Genomic DNA, 12850 nt, shown 5'->3' on the forward strand with positions numbered 1-12850 from the left:
TATTTAAAATCTATCAAGCATCCATAATCAAAGGATCCTAAAGTTTTTGCTGGCAATGCCTTTTTTAAACACACTTCAAAAGTATTTACATGAACTCCCCAGATATCATCTGTTACAAGTACTGCATAGATTGCTGTGATAACAGTGTCCATAACAGACATCAGAGTGAATGCTGCAGTTTACTATCACAATGTTTATGAAGTTTTGCTGTCTATTTATTAGCACACCTCAGATGCAGCATAATGAAAAACTTTTAATGAACAGGAAGAGTAAAAAAATCAACCTCTTTTTTCTCTTTAATTTTTCCTCCCTTTCCCCTACCATGACCTATTTTCTTGAATAACATACAGATCTACTGAGGACGTTAACCCGTTTCCATGTCACAGTAACAGCTCATGTACCAACATGCTGAGATGCATTAGCTGTTGTTTATTGATCCATTTATAAGTTCATTGTACTGGCAATACAAACCAGAGGACTATAAAGTCTTTTGCTATCCTTTGCTTTGTGACACACTTTACTGATTTCCCAGAGTACATTTATTTCCATGTTTTGTGGAAATACTTACAGAAGATTCCTCCTCTTCAAACATTCTCCCACATCTGAATCACTCTTACATATTTTTAGTCCATTCATTACTTTCAAAATTCAAAATGTAATAAGCTACATACCATTTTTTAAAAATGAAACCATAAGAATTACATCCACCAAACATTATCTACTACAAATACTGATTTACTTTCACCAAGTATTAGAAACAAACAAGCAGATAGGGGGGAAAAAAAAAAAGAAAAAAAAGCTAATTTCCCCTTGATTCCCTGCAGGCTTCTCATATGAGAACTGTTTCCACCACATACACAACAATGCAGTGTGTACCTCTGCATAAATTTTGGTGAACCAAACTGTCCCACGAAAAAAGCATTCTAGTCAAGACAGTAATGTGTGATTATTAATTATTACAGTTCATCCTACCTGCTTCTACCTTTGAACTACTAGTTACTTACTGCTTATTTGTAATGCACATATTCAAATCCCCTCTTTTGTGTCAGTTTATGGCACTAAATGGTTTATACCATCTAGCAAGCTTGACTACATTCTAAAAACAGATATCTACCCACATTCACTGTTCCAATTTAAATAGGATGAGAAAGCAGCTGAAGCTTAACTGCCTGAATTTTCAGAGTTGTAAAAGACAAAAGGGAAAAGTAATTCCAAAAACCAGACTTCTAGCCTTCAAATTCAAGGACTGCATGCTTGATCAAATGAACTCATCGAATCAATTATAGCAGAATGTAACTAGCCAGAGTCTATTACAAAATAATTAAAAGATCACCAGGGTTCATATTCTGTCACACTTTAACAGACAACCACAATTCAGTGATGCCTTATCTGCATCTAAAAAAACAAAAAAAACAAAACCAAAATAACATAAAATGGCATAATTGCAGGTTTGGAGAGATACTCAAAAGAAGGAAACACTCATAAATTCTATCTCTGAGTTTTAAAACCTTAATTTCTCCAATTCTCAAAAACCCCCAAGGATTCAGCCATTTTTCTTTCAATGACAAAAGCCTTGGAAGATGAGTGCAGTGCCACCAAAGGAGTGGGGGGAAAAAAATTACAAAAGAGATACAGCTCACATCCTGTCTACTAGAAATGCAAAAAGGAAAATACTGCTCCAAGAGGGATTCTCTAGCTAAAAATGGGGGAGAAAACAAATGGGACCAAGGATACATCAGACAGCATAATCATATGCCTTGTTTCATTAGTAACTAGGCAGTAATTTATTTTTGTTGCCCACAGAAACATCTGACTAAAACAGGTTTCCTTCCAACACCTTTTGAATCAGTTGGCCAATTTTCAGCATTTTGAAATAAAAACCCCCAGAGATCTCAAAAATAATTATGTTCCTATAAACTACACAAAAATTAATGGTCAGGTAGAGGAAAAAGATCTATTTTGCTCTCATAGTGAGGGGAAAGTAGGAAAATTCACCTCTTTATATTTGATTTGACAGCAGGTCAATCAGTACAGACACAGCAGTAGTTGTTGATACGAAGTAGAATGAGATTAAGGATTGGAGGAGAAGGGATGAGGAGATAAAAAGACAATCCAAATACATACAAATGTTAATTTTATTATTTCTGTAGCTCACAGAAACTATGACTTGTAGACAGTGACTTGTCTTAATAGCCTTAGAAACTAAGAATCACTCGCCCAAGTATTTACATTTGTTGACCTCCTCCTGTTCAGTAGGTTGCCTAGGAAAATCTTACCTCAGAATCAATGAGAAAATAGTTTGTGAGTGCCTGTCTGCACATTTCAAATATTTTTTAATCTATTTTATGAAATCCATGCAAATGGTCTTCCATTATGTTTTTTTACAGCATTAAAGATACTCAATGAAGAAAAAAGTAGATGAGTAATAAAGACAATAGACTCTGAAAAGGCTTTCATAGATAAAAACCAACCTGGATACAACATGGAGAAGTGTTGGTGGGATGACTCAGCTCCTAATGATATTTTATTTAAGTTCATTTTCTTAGCAGTAGCCTGATGTTATTAGTAACTCCCAGTATGCTACTTAGAGCTGTAGATTCATTTTCCTGTTAATGGCAGCAAAAGGTTCTTTGTTAATGGTTTTAGGATAATGCTGGGTTTTGCCATATGGTTGGATTTGTATGAAGATTTCTCATGAAAAGCCAGAGAGTGTAAGAAATTGTTACTATATTTAACTGCAGTGTCCTCACACGCACAGCAGACAACTGGAATGGACACTGTTCTAATATTTACAAGTGCAAATGATGCTCAATATTTACTGCATGTTCTGTTTAAGAGGACTACAGGGACTTTAAACAAGAGGACATATGGATAGATCAGAGGATTCGTAATATAATACTGAGCTTTTCACCTCTAGGTCATTGGTTTAGATCTAAACTGGTCAGTAACGAAGGCAAGCTATTATCATCTGACAGCCCTGGCCTTTGCAAATTGATTTGTCAGGATCAGTTCTGTTCTCATCAAACTCAAAATTCAACATGACAATTTGCATTTCTGAAAACAACCCCAGCAACGTAACAAAAATATGAACAAACAGAAGTAACCTCTTCCTCCTCAGGTACCATCTCCAGACCAGAGACTCTGGAGAGCGCCAGAGGAACAGTGAAAATTATACCACTAGTAGCACAACACATCATTCTGTGGATAAAGGTTACTTCTGATTCTCAGATACCAATTATAATTTCCTCTGTACAAGTACAAAGCTTTCAGAAGTTTTATTAAGAAAAGACAAGAAAGAAGAGACACCAATACGCAGGTCTTAAAGCTGAAATTTCACAGTGCTGCTTAAAGATCTCTTCAGATACCTTGTTCAAAGGTGCATTTCTTAAGGTTGAAGGTTTTGAAGAAAATAGCCACAGTACACTATAAAAGGAATATCAAATTTACTTTCCATGTTGTTATGATGTATTTGTAATCAAAATGTTTAAACAATACTTGTAGCAGCAACATTTAAGAACTGTATTACTTGCAGACAGGTTTAATTCAGAAATGGATCCATTTACAAGTTATTGTGAATAATACTAGAGAAGTCATATTTTTACAGTATTTCTTCAAAATTATGTTAGATAGAATAAGTATGGATTATGCCATAACAGTACATCATTTTCCACGTGCTTTCATAATATGAACAAAAGTGGTTTTAAGCCTCAAAACCACGTCTAGCCCTTTCCTTTGCCTCTTACTAGTATGGGAGCAATCACATTAAACACTCAGCAGGTACCAGAGTTCTCCATTTTACTAAGCAATAATTGCTACAGGAGTGAATAGACACACCAACTTTTAACGCAGTACCTTTAAGATCACCTTTACCTCACAAACTTAGGGCACTAGACAAGAAATCTACTGTAAGTTTTATACTCTATGAACATGAAATGTTACTCCTAATAGTTAAGATTACAATAGAATACATACAACTCACAAATCTTGGAAAGTATCAAAAAAGTAAGAGCCTCTTGCCTTCCTTGTAGGTTCCTTGTTTTTTACTAAGGTGTTGATAAACTGAAGCTTTTCCTTCCTTTTCCAATAACTCCAGATATAAAACACTTACTGTAACTTTATGAAAGGCACAACAGGTTAACTTCCCAGCTGAATGATTGTACATAAATTCTGCAAGCTGAGTAATTGAGCTGGTATATGGTCTATTGCTATAAAACCAGGGTAGCGTAGCCAAGTTGTATCCTAGTTTGGCCAAATATTAGACCTGTGTTCCATAGACAGTGGCTGGTGAAATGCACCCAAATCCAACCTTCCCCAGTCACAGAACAAGAAATCCCATGCATCAAGTAACATAACAGAAAAAGAGAAGAAATAAACTGCACATTAAACTTGCATGTCAAGAGACACAATAAGAGACCTCCTACATTGTGTCACTTGTCTTGGAAAGTGTCCAGACTACACCAGGAGATGGTTCCTCCCAGCAGTCTCACACACAGAGTGTAAGCCTAGGGAATGGGGCTGCCCGACAGATGAAGGGACAAAGGCAAAATCCTATGGATAGGGATTGCCTATCACTTGACTTGCAGCTAACAGGACCAACAGAGAAATCCAAGAACGTTGATCAAAATTCTTTGACAGTTAGTAATAAAATTTTGTGCTGTTCCTTTCTGCCATCAAGCACTGCATATCTTTTTCTAGGGAATGACCTTCAGTGACAGAATATAAAATGGCTCTGGAATTGTGACTGCAGCCACTATTGACAGAAAATAAAGAAATTAAAAAGCAAACAAGAAGTATTTCAGAGAACAAATTAAAATAAACTGTTTGAATAAATGTGTGCGGAACATACGTCAGGAAAATGAAGGATGTATAAGGTATTCAGAAGGCTGCATGAGAAAAAATGAAAAGACTACTAAGTTCTACAGGTATCAACAGGCATGTTAATTATAAGACACTTTTGCTGGTTCTGAAGTTAGGTAAGCAGATTTAAAATAACCAAAACCAAACAATAGCTGTGACTTTTTATTATTCTTTCATCCTCTTACGTCAGTTTTCTTTTTATATCATCTGTTGCAATTTGTATAGTTGGAGCAAAAGTGATTCTGGACAGCCACAACTGTTCTTTACGTAGGTATGTTTATAGAGCCCTCAAACTCAATGAGACTCTCAAGGTAAGTTCCACAAATTGGGAAATAAACACACTTTCTCTTCTATGTACTGTCCATGAAAACTCACCTAAGAAGGCTTAATCCCTAATAACATCTCCAAGACTAGATAAAGAAGGATTTAAATTCCCATTATCCTTTTTAACAAACTTGTGACTATAGTCTCAAAATAGACTCTTAACCCAGAAAAGAGAGAAGAACTAACATATTTCTTACCTGCAATGCCTGAAAGAAATTAACTGAAATGTTTTTACAGCTATCACTAGCATAAAAAAAAAAACCCTCCAAAATTTCTAAATTCACTGGAATAACAGTAAGTTTGTCTGCACTGGACAAATCAAGCACACCCTTACTCCTCACTGCACCCCAAGAACATTGTGGCAAACGACTTCATAGGTGACATCACCAGATGAGGAGGAAACAAACGAGCAAAAAAATAAAGCTCCTATTTATTTTGGTCTGAATGATACACAGCATGCTTGATGAGGTGATGGAAGAGAACTTACAGAGTATCCTATCTAGTCAAACTGTTACTATTTCTATCACTTCCTACATGAGAACAGATTTCAACACGCTGACAAATATTTTTCATCCCATAATACTTTTTTCTAATTATTTTTAAAAGCTATCATATCCAAGTCATGTGTTACCTCACCAGTTGAGTTCTCAGCACAGCAGTACTTTCCTTCCCTCTTGAAGCAAACACAAGACTATCTATGTTGTTATTGTTTTCCAAAACTGCTATTCAATGTCAAGTATATTGCAGCACAAAACCTTTCAGTTGTAGATTTTTTTTCAAGTCTGAAAAGTGGCACAAGCTTAGAGAGATTTTTTCCAGGACATACGTCTTTCGTCTTTCTTTCGAACTGCGTGAGAAATATACAACTATTATCTCTTCCTTTTCACATGCATATTTTTTCCATGATTAAAACACTCAGAATTTGTTCTGAAATCTGAAAAGCTTTTTGAATTTTTTTTCACACACACGATCAGCCATTACAATACTCACAACAAGTTAACGTAGCTGAAAGACCAGAAAGCCATTGTGCCTGCAACTTTTTGAAAGCAGAGGGTGTATATTGTTATGGTTTCTATTTATGTCTGTAATCCTCATGAATGTCCACCCATAATCCCTCTACTGAAAGAAAGGTTTCAAAAGAAATCCGACCCTGGAAAAGCAAAGAGTTTCTGCTTTCTTTTAAAAGAGAAAAAAAAAAAAAAAAGCACATGGTTTTGCCTACCTTAGACCAACATAGTAAATTAAATACTGAGGAGGTTCTTCTAACCAACAGCAGCTCCTATGCAAGTTTAACTTCTGACGGCAGGTGATCACGCCGGAATCATTAACCAAATAATGCAACATCCCTTATTATTTCAAAGACCCCCGCTAATAAAATACCTGTTTAGCCTCTAGTATCCTCTTTTTCTCGTTCCTGCTGCTCCTTTTCTCTTCTGAGGGCGTGCAGAGCAGAGAAGCCCTTCACTCACAGTCCCGCCGGCGGTCGGGCCGGGATCCGGGCCCGGCCGAGTCCCGCACCGACCTCGCTGCGGCCCGGCCGAGGGGGGCGGGGGCTGCGCCGCTGCACAGAGCGGGGGTCGCCACCGGCGAGGCTCCGGGCACACGGTCAAGCAGCCAGTGAACAGCTGGGTCTGGCCGCGGTTTCTCCTGAGGGGACGGGACGGGACAAGAGGAATCCCCAGCACCCCAGGAGCAGTTTCAATCCCTACCTGTCCCCGCGCGCGGGTCCCGCCGGGCGCGCTCATCCCCCGCTGCCATAGCTACGGGCAGCCGCGCCACCCGCCTCTCGCGAGCGCCGCCATCTTCCCGCGAGAGCCGCGGGCCGCGCCGGCGGCGGGCGCCTCCTCTGGCGAGAGGGCTGAGGCAGCGCAGGGCGGGGCGGCGGCGCCGGCCCTGCTGCACGGGCCCGGCCCTGCGTGCCGGAAAGCAGATGGGTGTGCTAAGGGCGGGGTGGTGCTGCTGCTAACAACTGCGAAGCGTGGGCAGTGGTAGCTGCGAAACACCGCTGGAGCCAGAGAAAAGAGGCAGAAGTGTTCACGTCTAGCAAAAGTTTGCTTGTAGTTCATGTGAGCTGAGTTAGCTGACAGGTCAGAGCCAAGATGTGGTGTGTTCAACACCATGCATACTTCAGGTGTCAATTAGAGCATCTCAGGATGAGGGGAAAATTTGAATAAGATCTTTTAGAAATTTAGAATGTGATTTTCTAAATAGTAGACAACATGTAAAGTTATTATGAAACTTGCATTCCCTGAACAGCATCAGCTGTGCATTGCAGTATGTGATTTTCCTGTCACCAGTGCAGTCTGCTGGTAGTATTAACTCTGGCATAATAGTATTGTTGGTGATACCCAAGAAACACATTTCAATCCCACTGAAATAAATGGGTTCTTCACTATGAATTCGGGATCATGCATATGGAGAGAATCTGAGGATGACTGTGGGGACCACCATTTCCATGACCAGTTGGTATCTCAGTGATACCTGGACAAACACCAATATTAATTACTCAGACTGAAACATGAAAACATGAGGGTTAACACATTCTCTTTTCTGCTCTTTTATTTCCAGTGTTCCCAGCATCTGAGAAGTACAGCTTTTGTAACAATCCTTAAAGAAGTGCCACCACCTCTGTAAGTGTACAGGAAGTTCTTTTTATTTAATTGTAGAGTCCATTTTTACACAAGAGAAGTGAGTTGATGCATAGTGTTTTGTATCTAAAAGATGTATGCCAGAATTTCCAGCTTCCGATAATTCACATATCTTGTTAGTGGTATGCCAGATGCAAAAAGTGTGCTTGGGGGACTGGGACTGTTGTTCGTTCTGCCTAGAGCAAACAAAGCATACAGTCTGTGAATATGTGTCTGCACTAGTCTTCATGCCGCTGCTGTTAATATGGCATTTCTAACACCACCAAAAATAAAAAAAAAGTTTGTGCATTTGGAAGAATATTTGTTTACTTGTTGTGTCTTCCCATCCCATTTCAGTCTTTTGCTTTGGGAATTAAACCAACCATAGTGGAAAAGAGAGCAAATGAGGAAGGCCTCAAGCTCCTCTTAGCAAATGAGGAAGGCCTCAAGCTTCTCTCCTCTTCTCAACATAATTAAGAGAAACATTTAGAGAGAGTAGATGTAATGAAGCCCTGAATATGTGCTAGCTTCAGGCCCATGAAAGTATGGCTGTTTTTGTAATGGAATATGGAAGTAATTGCATTTCTGAGCCAGGCTTCAGGCAAACTGTGGGGTTTGACTGAAGCCCTCCTCAGTGTAATTGAATTTGTATAGCATCTGTGAGCAGGGGAGGTCCGGTGCCACAAGGCCCATAGGGTGTCCTTAGGCTGGCCAGCAGAAAGTTTCTCCTTTGTCCCTCCTTCCAGGGACCACTTTGTTTTCCCTGCAGCGAACGATGTATAATGAGATCGTTGCTTAAAGCAGGAACTTCTCCCAGTAAGAATGAGAAGTCCAGAGAGACCTTATTTCCCCTTTTGTGTAGAGGGATGTTTTTGAGCACGAGTGCAGCATGGCTTAGTGGCCAGCTTTTTCATTGCTCTTTGTGTCCTCCTTGTATGCTTTTCTTCTCCCTAACTGCAAATGCAGGAACCTGGAGTAAAACAATGATGCTGCCCTTGGCTCATGTCTAAGCCTGGGAAGAGTTGAGACCTTTGTCAGCCTTCTGTAGTATAATTGTGCTGTCTCTGTCTCAATTTCCAGAAAATGATTGTTCCCAATAAGCCTTGTTACAAGAACCAGGAAGAATAACTATTTTGATTTGGCACCTGAAGAACTTACAACCATAAATTACTCTCATCTTATGCATTTATTTGTTCACTGTGGATTTTTGAAAGGCAAATGTTTGTTATCATTCTGGCTTGAGCTATACCTAACTTCTTCTCTTCAAATTGTTCTAAAGGGTAGTGGTCCCTTGTCTGCAAATTTATTTGTATCAGTTCTCTCTGAAAGTATTTCAGATGAAGTTTTGTTTAAATGAAAAACAGACTTCTAAAATCAAAACTCTTTGCACAAAACATTTTGTGTTTCTTTTATTGTTAATCAAAAGATCAAAATAAACACACAAAAAAGAAGCCTGCATGTTTTCTTAAAGATAGTTGGACAACATGCATTAAAAGTTTTGATGTAAATAATGTTTCTAAAAAGCATAATTGCAAATCAAAGTAAGAGTTTATATTTGAGAATTTGTTTATTAAGCTGACTGAAGTTTAGGTTGCATTTTAAAAGCACTGCTTCAGGGTTGTTTATGTAGTTCTCTTCCCTTTACTGCATGTGTTACTGAACACAAAATACATCTGAGCAAGTACTTGCACTCCTTAAAGCTTCCTGTAAGTTGTCCTGCAAGCAGATGATCATCAAAGAGATGACACTTTCTATGTGTTAAATACATAGAGAGCAAGAAGTACAACATAAAGGCACTGCTAATTTATTACATTAACTGAAGAGACTTTTACTAATAGATATATGATTATAATTAATATAATTAATAGTGTTTCAAATTCCACATACTCATCAATTCACAGAACTTAGAGAGTTCCACAAAATGTGTGCAATCTTGCTTCTGTGTCTGCCTGCAAGTTCTTCATGGTTTTCTGTGGCCCTGGTCAGGCACATCTGCAAGACAGAGTAGGCAACTTGTCTAAACTAGTTTGTAACCTGCAATTTGGCCATAGATGAGATTGCAGATCAATGTCTTAATGTGCTGTGAGCCAGCAGGATGGCTTGCAAACTTCTAATATTCAATCAAGAGAGACTTGTATATGTGCTGCTAATGGGCAGCAGTGGCCCCTGTAAGTTGCCAGAGCAGTGTTAACAGCAGATTGTTGTGCCAAGGGGCAGTCCTTTGGAAGTAGGATGTTTTCCGGATGATCACACCTTTAGCAGTCTTCTGCAGAAGAGAACACGTACTTGCAGACAAGCTAGTTAGGAAAAAAACCTCAGTGCAGTGAATGTTCAAGCCTTGTGTCAAAAACTGTGCCTCCCATGGAGGGATGACCATGTGCAGACCTCTGCTCCGTAACAGAAATACCATATTTAGACTCTAGGCTGTCTGGAGCCTGCCATCTTGTATAAGAAAAGTGAATACATTTTACATATTCACAGTATGATTTAAAATAAAAAAAAAGTCCAAAAGGCAAAGCTCATATTCTTTTAACAGCCTGAAACTCTTTTATTTTAGAGAGATTTTATTTCTGATGTCTGATGACAAAGCAATCTCCTCTAAATGATCTGTCAATAATAAGATAAACTGTTCCCTTTGATTAGGGAATACAATGCAGTCAAATGGAAGATTTTCTGCACAACGCAGAGAAACATGCTAACTGTGCTACTACCTGCCGAGTATTTATGCCATCAGCAATAACTTCCGGCAAAGTTTTAAAACATCTAACTCCATATTTCTGGATAGTATTGCTGAGATTTTGTTAAATGCTTTTCTTTTACATTAAAATGTGGGCACTATTTTTTAATGCATTTTTAGCATGGCTTGGATTCTTTACCATAGAAGTTGTCTTCATGAGAGAAATATTTCAAAGCTCGAAAACCGTAAAATAATATTCCTAGAAATGACAGTGTAAATAACTAAAAATATGAGAACATTTTGTGTTGAATGAAAGATCTGAATGTTACAAAATTCTATGCAATCCATTTTTGAAGGGTCAGCCCCTCTCTATTAAATGGATTTTTAGCTGCTGTTCCATGGAGTATAAGCTTAATATATCCAGTATATCCTACATAAGGGAACTGTAGCCTTTTCAAGAGGATGAGCTCAATAATTTGTCCTTTTTTATCTCTAACTATGATGATCCTGCTTAAAAGCAGATGACTGACTTTCCATTCTGTAGCTTCTACTGTGTGGGAGAAAATCCACTGTAATTAAATCTAATAAAATCCTCTCATTCTCAACAGAAACAATTCTCTGACATAGGCAATTCCCCTGAGTCTACATCACAGCCCAAGGAAAACAAAGAACAGGAGCTGTTTCTTACTTCCTTCTAAATATTTGATCATTATGGACAAACTTCTGCCCTAATTACAGTAGCTACAAGCCTTACTGAAAGTAATTATTCTTGAGACAGAATTTGGATTACTGATTTTTCTCTCACTTGGTAATGTTACTTTGAATAATGACTAAACTAGCATGTAATTCTGGCTGTGTAAACAGCAAGACAACAGTTGTCTGAATTGTTCTACAACATGTAGCTTTGTATTTCTCATTTTGTACTAGAAACAAAAGCACATAAATCCTGCTTGACAGGATTTGAGATTGAAAGTGTACTGGCAAAAGAAGAGCTATGTGCCTCATTAAGCAAATGTACCAAAAGGCAGGAAACCTCTTAGCTTACAAGTATGAATTACAGCAATATTATTAATAATTTGCAGTGATACAATACTAATTCCAAGGGCATTGCAACTTCTATCTCCATCTAGGGTTTGGGTTAATGGAGCGTGTCGACAAAACCCCTTGTCCAACAGTGTATTGTGAACCAGAGAGAGCTTTGGGTATATGCCCAGACCTTTAGCTACCTGCACGATCATGCTGCCTTCCCTGTATCTGGGAGCTTTGAGACTACGCCACCAGAGAGCACTGTGCTATTTCTGCATGTATTCCTTACCCATCTCTGCGTGTTTAAGGACCTATTCTATTCAGTCTTGTTTTCTATGGTACAGCACAACTCAAGTGGTTGTTGTGATTCTACTGGAATTCCCAAACATTTTGTGGTCGTTGTCCTGTGTGCACACATTGTGCAGCCCGTCCTTGACCTGACTAACCTCATCTGGGATTTTCACCCCACTTATGGCTCAGAAATCCCTTTTAAACTCAGACCCAGTTCTGGTGTCCTTGTGTGCAATGTTGTAGAGGTGCTGGCCTGCACTCTTGTCTCCTGGGTTGACCTGAGACCTGTGCTGTGCTTGTCTGGGGCCAACCCCTCCTCAGAGCAGCCAGTCTTATCTGCACCTTGACATTCCTTAACTGGCCCATGATCTGGAGTACCTTCTACTGAAAATAGACCGTGACATCTGACCAAACGATCTTGTTTCTGCTATTCCTGACATATTTATCATGAAAGCATAATGTATTTCACTTTTATAAAAAAAATAATGTTATTCTATATTGCAGTAGTCTAAAATCTGTGTCAGAAAAGGGGAGGCAACAAGTGGCTTGTTTAGTGGGAGAATATTTTGCTTAATGTCACCTAGTTTTCTCTGAAATTTCCTCCGACTTTCTGAATTTCAAGCCTTATCATTGTGGACTGGATTCTTGTATTAGGGTATTTTTGAACTGAAAACAAAATCCATCCTCCTTAATTACAATGCAATTAAAAAGCAAAATTGATTTAAAGTATTGGGAAACAGCAACCTTATCTCCAAACAGACCTCAAACAGAGCTTTTTCATTTTTGTTGAAACGTTCTTCAGATCAAAGTAGCACCTTAATATTTTTGAGTTTAGTCACAGAACTGACTTCTGGATACTTCTTAAAAATTTAATGGGATATATAATAAATGTTCTTTAGCCATTGCAGCAGAAAGGTTAGGAAACTACTCATTAATTACTTTTGCAGCTTGTTATTATTAGCATAATTTTAAAGAGATCTCTCAGTAGCCCTGTCAGTAGGCTTATAGAGGTGTATAATAAAGCCAACCACATAACTATCCCAACAGA

The 12850-nt window shown here is 38.6% G+C and overlaps 1 protein-coding gene and 1 long non-coding RNA gene across 4 annotated transcripts in view; one reads left to right on the plus strand and one right to left on the minus strand.

The window, feature by feature from the left end:
- USP54 (ubiquitin specific peptidase 54) overlaps positions 1-6977 on the minus strand; it is a 97832-nt gene extending 90855 nt beyond the window's left edge. For 2 of the 3 annotated variants that reach the window (XM_039554423.1, XM_010412172.3), the window contains exon 1: positions 6562-6969. The gene's annotated coding sequence lies outside the window, so the exon portion shown is untranslated. Of the gene's footprint in view, positions 1-6561 lie in introns of all 3 variants that reach the window. The other variant, XM_039554421.1, reaches the window with a different exon arrangement.
- Positions 6978-7052: 75 nt separating this feature from the next.
- On the plus strand, positions 7053-9185 carry LOC104697368. The gene is made up of 3 exons (XR_753179.3): positions 7053-7268; positions 7750-7811; positions 8889-9185. It is a non-coding gene; the product is annotated as an uncharacterized LOC104697368 (long non-coding RNA).
- The last annotated feature ends 3665 nt before the right edge of the window (positions 9186-12850 follow it).

The sequence above is a fragment of the Corvus cornix genome, chromosome 6 (assembly GCF_000738735.6).
Source record: "Corvus cornix cornix isolate S_Up_H32 chromosome 6, ASM73873v5, whole genome shotgun sequence".
NCBI classification, from domain to species: domain Eukaryota; kingdom Metazoa; phylum Chordata; class Aves; order Passeriformes; family Corvidae; genus Corvus; species Corvus cornix.